The sequence below is a fragment of the Mustela lutreola genome, chromosome X, assembly GCF_030435805.1.
Source record: "Mustela lutreola isolate mMusLut2 chromosome X, mMusLut2.pri, whole genome shotgun sequence".
Lineage (NCBI taxonomy): Eukaryota > Metazoa > Chordata > Mammalia > Carnivora > Mustelidae > Mustela > Mustela lutreola.
This window is the reverse complement of record NC_081308.1, coordinates 107,930,474-107,939,551: the sequence shown is the minus strand read 5'-3', so window position 1 is coordinate 107,939,551 and position 9,078 is coordinate 107,930,474. Positions and strand designations below refer to the sequence as shown.

The 9,078-nt window shown below is 35.5% G+C and overlaps 1 pseudogene; it reads right to left on the bottom strand.

Moving 5' to 3' along the window:
* Positions 1–4,739: 4,739 nt before the first annotated feature.
* On the bottom strand, positions 4,740–5,017 carry LOC131821056 (U6 snRNA-associated Sm-like protein LSm6; annotated as a pseudogene).
* Between the last annotated feature and the right edge of the window lie 4,061 nt (positions 5,018–9,078).

The window sequence follows — 9,078 nt, the reverse complement described above, 5'->3', positions numbered from 1 at the left end:
CCCTGGGATCATGACCTGAGCCAGAGGAAGAGTCTTTAACCCACTGAGCCACCCAGGTGCCCCTCAAAATGTTTTTTTTGTTTTTAATCAATTTTTCTTGAATAATTTTCTGTCTTAAAGTCTCTGTTTTTACATCTGGCTTGTGAAAATACCATTTTTCAAATCAAGAAGAACTTTAAATATCCAAACCTTATTTCCTTTGACTTTCTCCCCCTTTTCAGTGTTTTCTTTGGGGGGGGGGCAGTATGTGCCAGTAAAGTTGCACAGGCACTTTTTCTTAGAGCAATGAGGCAAATGCCTACTCAAATAGAATACTTTCCTCTCAACTCATCCCTTTGGAGGGACAAAACATTCACACGGTAACCTATAGATGTATGAATGTGTACATATAGTACCTGTTCTCTCATATATATGAATAAAAATATATAAAATAGATGATTCTGTTTTCATGCCATCATGTTTTGATATCAATAAATATTTTACCTTAAGGTACTTACTCTGACATTAACCCACACTTGACTAAAAATGGGTCATGTTTTTGTACCACACCCAGTGCTCCATGCAATCCATGCCCTCTATAATACCCACCACCTGGGTGTGGTACAAAAACAGTGAATACTGTTATACTGAAAATAAATTTAAAAAATTTAAAAAAATAAGGGAAAATCTGAACATTAATTTGAACAAAAAAAGAAACTAATAAAAGCCACACATTTTTAAATTTTAAAAAATGGGTCATGTGAAGTTAAAATAAAAAGGATCAGAGAACAATTTTATTTTTTATGTTTTTATTATGTTAAATTAGCCAACATATAGTACATCATTAGTTTCTGAGAGCAATTTTAAAAGCTTTTCTTATATTACCAAGATAATCTTACCATAAGATATTATGAAAATACTAAAATATAACCCATATCTCTATCTCTCTCTTCCTCTTTTTCTCTCTCTCTCTTACACACACACACATACTTTTATGTTTCCAGAAAACAATATATGCATATAATGGCCTTGTGTTTTATATCTCATACTTTTCCCATTATGAAATCTTACTTTATACAAAATAACACAACTCTGCTGCCATAAGGCATATAAGAAAAATGAAATCTGGAGTAACTATGAGTTATGATATATATTAAAGATTTAGGATGTATGTAAAAAACACACATAATATCTCCAGTATTTTTTTTTCTTTTCTTTCTTTCTTTCTTTCTTTCTTTCTTTTTTTTCTGGTTTGTGAAAGGAAGACTTCAGTGTGATTTCTTAAGGTTGTACAACATGGTGATTTATTATAGATAAAAGGGACTAAAGTATCATCACTACAGTACTAGAGTACCCTGAATCTGACTGTATATTGACTTTTTTAAAAAAGAATTATTTGTTTATTTGAGAGAATGAAAGCATGAACAGAGGGAGGGGCAGAGGGAGAAGCAGATTCCCTGCTGAGTGGGGAGCTCAGTGTAGGGCTCAATCCCAGGACCTTGGGAACCTGACCTGAACCAAAGGCAGATGCTTAGCCAACTGAGCCACCCAGGCACCCCAACCATATATTTATCTTTACCAGTGAGTTTTATAATTTCATGTGCTTTCATGTTGTTATTTAGTGACCTTTCATTTCAATTTAAAGAATTTCTTTTAGCATATTTGTAAACCAGCTCTAGTGGTTAAAAAAAAAAAAAAACAACAAAAAAACTTAGCTTTTGTTTGGGAATGTCTTTACCTCTCCATTTCTGAAGGACAGCTTTTCCAAATAGAAGATTATTGATTGGCAGAATTTTTTTCTTTGAGCATTTTGAATATATCATCCCACTCTCTCCTGGCCTGCAAAGTTCCTGCTAAGAAAACTGCTTATATCCTTATAGGGGTTCCCTTGTATGTGATGAGTACATTTTGCTTCTTTCAAAATTCTCTGTCTTTGACATTTGGTAATTTGATTATAATGTGTCTCAGGGTAATCTTTGGGTTGATCTTGCTTGGGGCACTTTGAGCTTCCTGTATCTGCAGTTCCATATCCCTCCTAAGATTTGGGAGTTTTCAGCCATTATTTCTTTAAATAAACTTTCTGTCGCTTTGCCTTTCTCTCTTCTCCTGTACCTATATACATTTTCTTGACAGGGTATTACCATAGGTTTGTATGCTTTCTTCACTCGTTTTTCTTTTTTGCTCTTTGTTCCTTTAACTGGCTAATTTCAAATGACCTATCCTCAAGTTTTCTGATTTTTTCCTCTGCATGATTGAGTATGCTTTTGAAGCTCTCTGTTAGATTTTTTCAGTTCTTTCATTATATTCTTCAGCTTTAGGATTTCTGTTTTGGTTTTATATGGCTTCTATTTCTTTATTAAACTTCTCATATTGTTCTTGCATTATTTTCCCGATTCTGTTTCATTGTCTACCTATGTTTTCTCTCATTTCGTTGAGCTTATTTAAGAAAATTATTTTGAATTCTTTGTTAGATTATTCATAGATAACTGTTTCTTTGGGGTTGGTTATTGCAGTTGTATTAATTTCCTTTGGTGGTATCATGTTTATCTGTTTCTTTGTGCTCGGTGTTACCTTGCATTGGTGTCTGTGCATATTAGGATGCAAACACTTCTTCCAGGCTTTATAGACTGTTTTGGCAAGTAAAGACCTTCTCTTGTCCGGCCCCCAGGCTGATGGTATTATCTTTGGAATCACAATCTAGTGGGGTTGGAGCTAGGTCAAATGGCTGCTGCTGGGTCTGCAGTGGGGTCTGTGGTTGGCAGGCGTGTTACTAGAGGTTGTCAGGTGTGGATTCTGTTCAGTCCCTGGGTGGATGAAACTCACTTTAGGACATGGTTCCATAGGGCTGGCATTGGGACAAGGGTCTGCAGATGATGGGCCTTTTGCCAAGTGCATGTGTGGGTATGGTTTCCTCTTAATCCCTGGGATAGTTTTCAATACGTCACTGAGTGGATCCTAGGGTAGGCAGGATTGGTCTCAGACTGCAGTTGAGAGAGGCTGTAACTGAGTCATTCCCCAATACTTTTGGGTTGTATAAAGTGAAAAGTAAAGATACACACTCAGTTTATCCAATCTTTCATGTCGATGCTTCCTGAATTTTTCTAAATTTTAGATATCCATGCATTTTAAATTGACTGCAAAAACCAGTGTAGTATCAGATTACAAACTGCCTATCCAGTGTAAAGGAAGTCATTGTGGTTGCTGAGATAGGACATGTCCTTACCTGAATTATTTGAACGTCCCTCTGTTTCCAAAATAGTGTCAATTCATTAATAACATCCTGAAATTGATGTTTTCAATATAAGCAAACTTTTAAACTCTCAGTTTGTTGCAGAGCAATATATTGTATTAGACTTGTATTAAATTTGGAAATTTACCATGCTATTCATTAAAAGCATAAAGATAACATCTCAAATTTCAAATTCCAAGCATATTATTAAAGATGCATCTTTTTGTGATAGAGGAGTCATGGTATAGAATAATTTGAAGAATTATATTTTATATATTATTTTCAATAAAAGTGAAAACTATGAACCCATTGAAATTGCTTACTTTTTCAAAAGTTTGCAGACTTATTGTCTAAAAGATGTTACCTCTGCCAATACCCTGCCCCAAATATGACTTGTACAATAATACATGGTTATTTTTAGTCTATAATATAAAGCTTTTGAAACTCCCTGGAATATTTACCTTCACTTTTGACTTCAACTTATATCCTGCTTTAAAATCTACTGTTAAAGTAAGAGTAGAGCTATATAATATAAATTTTTAGGTAGAAGCTATGTTGAGTTTTGCTCAGATATAGATGAGATGTAGATGTCCTTCTGGACTGAACTAAAGCAGATGAGATGATATCTTAATGGAATGGTGTGAAAAGAGGTTGGGGGAATCAAGGATGAGAAGAGAAAAAGACTTCAAACTTAATTAATTATGATTTTACTTCAAACCTTTTCCACTGTAAATGGAATAAGCGATGGAGTGGAGGAAGATGGCAACAAAAATTCCTTGGCTATAACCTATAGTTATAGTTAAGACTATAACTCAACTTTTACCTAGCATGTCATCCAGAGTTTGATAGTTTATATGGTTTAAATGGCTCATTTAAAAAAAAGCAAAATAACAATAGACTTTCTAATGAGTCTAGGAGGTTAAATTTTAATTCAAATGATGTATACACATCCAAGACTAGAACATGCAATGAGCCATTTAGATGATCCAGTAATTTTTTTTATAAAGTGGCATGTTTACAATACCATATCATATTTTATTACCCTGGGCTTAAGTTAACATCATAATGGGGTACCCAAGGTGTTATTCAACTTCGCAAATACATAACTTGCTTTGAAATGAATTATATATTCTACTACTATCAAGAGGCTGCCACCATACAATTGCATATTGGTAAGACCTAAGATGGCTTTCAAATCTTACCTAGTTAAGAAATCCCTGCCATCTAAGTAATTTTTTTTTTCTGGAAATTCTTTTACTGGTTAAGCTTAGGTTTTTCTTCTGCTTTTAACTCTAACATACTCCATGCATATTTTCTTTTAATTTTCTTTTTTTTTTAAATTCCTTTGCATTCTGCACACAACACAGAAGGAAAAGAAAGCACCTGAAACTTAAATATGGAGGAACTGTTAACAATTACATTCAGTTTTGTACACTTCTCTCACTCTGTCAGTGAAAAATTACCAACCATTATGAAATAGGACAATTTAAGTCAAAAAAAGAACCAAAAAAAACCCTCATAAAATATAAATCTAAGTATGGAAAGTGTTGTCTTCTTGGAGTCTCCACATCCTTCTCTTCTGTGTACTTATCTACAAATACATTGTTTCCAAGGATAGATGCAACCTCATACTTACTCTTCAGTTGTCCATTTACATATTCTTCTTTCTGCTCCAAGGCTATATTCATGTAGTCATTCAGGCAAGCCAGAACCCCTCAATAATCCACTCTAGAATTCAAATTTTGCCACAACTGATTGTCTAATGATTTCCTTTAAGAAGTCACTAGGGGGTTGCTTTGAAAGACTCATTTTAACAATCCTGATCAAAAATTTGAGAGATAGGAAACCTGAGTTCTAATGCCAGCTTTGCTACTTAATTTAGATCTATGCCTTGGATAACTCACTTCACCTCTCAAGGTTCCAAGTTCCTCATCTAGTAGGCAGGATCCAAACCCCTGCTCCAACTGCCCCTCCACACAGCTTTTTGAGGGCATCATTAAAATCTTGCCATTATTATTGTTCTCCTTCTTGCACATTTCCAAAATCTTTTAAATTATCTATAAATCTATCCTCCTTTCAAAATGAGGGTTCATTGAGGGTGAAGAATATATCTTGTTTAGATTTTCAATCTCATTACCTAGCACTGTACTAAATGCATGATGAATAAATAACTTCATTTGATCTCTCATTGCCTCAGTTTCCTCTTTCTTATTTCCCCTCCTCTCTTTCCTTCACTTCCATTAGTAAATCTAAGAAATATGTCAAAGGAAGTCTCCTCAGAATTCACATCTTAAGAAAACATACTGTTTAAATTTCTAACCTCAGGCCTTAAAAATTCTGTTTTGTGAAAATAAAAGCTTAACAAGAAATTTGAAGAAAAGCCTACGATGAAATTTGAATATGAACAGTGAAACTGGGTCAATATAATTTAGTAAGATGGCAAAATGAGTTCCCCAAATGTAATCATGCTTGAAAAGCAGTCTGCAATAAAGTGAGTTTTATAGTAAAATTTCAGAAAAAAAGAAAAACAATGAAAACTTATTCAGGTGACTTTTACTTAGAGTCATCACAGAAGGCTTAAGATTTAAGAAGAAAAGGAACAGGGAAATAAAGGAAGAAAAAGTAATAAAGTGACTTACAGAGAAATTACTGTATCATTTTTCATAATTTTAAGTCCAGTGCAGTTAGTATACAGTATTAGTTTCAGGTGTATATTATAGTGACTCAACATTTCCATATATTGCTCAGTTTTTATCAAGTATACTCTTAATCCCCTTCACGTATTTCTCATATTGTATGTATTTAAAAACTCTCAAAATTGAAAACAACTAATTATCAATATTTATTTGATAAATATTGCAATTTATGTTTAATCTTAAATTTAATACATAGAAATAAATGAAGTTTTCAAAGATCAGAGAGAATATAAAGATAATTTGATCAATATAGAGTCTTAAGCAAATGTCTACTGCTTGTTCTCCCTAAATATCTAACTAAAATTACTGAAAAATACAAGAATTATCCATAACAACATGAAAGAAAAGAAAATACAAATGCAATCAGCAACTAGAAATTTTGAGGAATTTCTGGAATCTGATTAATGGAGAAACATACACACATAGCTTTAAATTGTTTATAAATCTCTCAAAATGAATGCTCATTGAAGATATAGAATATGTCTCATCTACCTTTTCAATTTCATTTCCTGGCACTGTGCTAGATAAGTGATTAATAGATAATTTCACTTTATTTCTGATTATCTCAATTTCCTATTTGTTATTTTTCCTCTTCTTTTTTTTTCCTCCACATTCTAATGGTGAAAACTCTAAGGCAGTAAAGCTGTGGCCTAAAATAAGTACGACCTATTGCAGAATTGGGAACAGTTCTTTCCAAGAAAGCCTCAGTTATACTCAAAGCTCTGAGTCAATGAATATAAAGATCAGTAAAAAATTTGGAGCTGTCATCAGGGTATTAATTAATGAAGTACATTTGAAAGAGTTGAACTTTCTAGTATCCCCACCTTTATGCTGCATGCATGCTGTAGGGTACAGTGATATTTGTTCTCAGTATATACCCATGAAAATAGTTTTTTTCTGATTACTAGTTCTTTTCTTAACTTTTTATTTAAGAAATATACATACATAGCTTTAAAAGCCAAAGTACTACAAGTCTCATAATGAAAAATGGAAGCCCATAGCACTTCCTACACACCAGAAGCAACTACACTCAACTCTGACTTACTCACTTCTGACTTTAAAGTTTTCAGTAACACATACACTTCTAATATTTCATCTCTCTAGTATGGATATATCATTATTTATTTGTTAAATCAGTATCCAATCCTTAAGTTAATAGGACTACGTACATTTTTTTTAAGTTGAATCAATTGGTGTGGCATAATATCGCTTTCTTTCTTATACAACTATGTATTTTTTCTAGAATTAATAAGTGTTTCAAATTTACTTGTTTAGTTTTCTCTGTAGCTATCATTAACTTGTCTCCAAAGTATCTGATAGGGGCACCTGGGTAGCTCAGTTGGTTCAGCATCAGACTGTTGATTTCAGTTCAGGTCATGATCTCATGGTCCTGAGTTCCAGCCCTGCATCAGGCTCCATGCTCAGCATGGAGTCTGCTTGTCCCTCTTCCTTTGCTCCTCCCCCTAACCGTCTTTTTCTCCATCTCTCTCTCAAAAAAATAAATAAATAAAATATAAAAAACAAAGTATCTGACAAAACTTTATAGCTCCACTCAATGTGGTCACACACCAGAGATAATTTGTAGGTCACATTTTTTTTTCTTGGAGGCATTACTCTTGAATACCTCCATTCTCTTATTCCAATCACAGTTGATGCACTTTACTGCTACTGCATAACTATGATCTTGAGAGTTCTACTCACCATCATCCTAAGAAATCCCACTACTTTTTCTTCTCTTAAATAACCCATTCCCAAGACATAAAAATTTCCTTTTTGTTGATTTACTCTTCCCTGAAATTATCTCTATCCTCCTCCTTAACTTCCTTTTCTTCTATTGCTATTTATTTTGTTCTATGAACTTTAAAGATGGAAGATTTCTTCATAAATCTAGTGTTTGTTCAGTAATATTTAAGAAAAAAACAGGCATAAAAAGCTGATTAAAAATTCATTATGTGAGAGTGGGCTTTGTGACTGGTGGATCTCTCAATGAGTGACTGTGAACCCAATAATGTCATATGGTTACACTAAAGTGTTAGTATTTGAAAGCTTTTTGAGGGATAGATTCCTCAAAGAAATAGTCTAAACAGTTACTTTGTTAGGAATGAGTTCTATTCTCTGGACTTCAGTGTTTTGGGGTTAAGAGGGGGAAGATGGGGAGAAGGGGAAAGAAGGTGGAGAAGATTGCAACTGGTCCCCTATAGTGAGCTAATTATCTACCAGAACACTATGAACACCCATGAAATCAGCCTGAGATGTAGGATTATACACTTCTGGATCTCTACAGGGGCAGAAGACGTCAGTGGACAGGTAAAGCAGAGTGAGAATGATCGGACTGTTATGACAGAAGAGAGAGGGATGACAGAAGGGGATAGAGCCACCAGAACTGACCCACTAGAAAGTAATACCCCAATATGAAAGTGCCCTGTGACTAGGGACCAGCGTTAACTTGGAGTGTGGTTAAAAGCACTCAAAAAGCGGAAAAGATCTTAAGTGGCAACTTGTGCAATTGGGCGGTCATGGGCATGGGCCTAAGCCCACAGAAACAGGAAAGCCACCACTGGTGACCACCCCTGCCAGAGAGAGAGCAGCAAAGCCTTCAGGCCATGGTCCTTGAGTCACAGGCATTCCACTGCTTGCACCACCACTGGGCTATGTGCACACCCACCAGCACGCAAGAGGGAATCAGATGTGTGTGCCAGCCAGTGCTCACTAGAACCACAGCCTTTAGCTCTCTGTATGCACTGCATTGACTGGGGTCTGAAATTCTCTCCCCACCAGGGTCTGAGAGACCTCCATGCAGGAACTAACAGGTGGTCTCTAGGAGAGTCTGAATACTCCCAGCCCAGGCTTGAAAAACTCTGGTTGGGATCTCTTGGGCAGGCAGCTAGCTGCAAAACCCTGAGGTCTGAACCCCAGATGGCAGTCCCAGCAAAAGCAGCCACTGTAAGTGGGCTGCCTGGACCAATATCGCTGATGATTTTAGTGACTCAGGGGTGTAGAGATAAGAGGACATTTTGGGTGACCCCTGAGTTGGTGGCTGGGGATGTGCACTGCTTGTGGGAGGTTGCATAGCTCAGTGGGGTTTGCAGAGGGGAAGTCTGTGTGTTCTAGACCACCCAGAGGGAAGAAGACTAAAGCTTCTCTCTGAGATAGAGGTGTGGGTGCAGTTTGCTT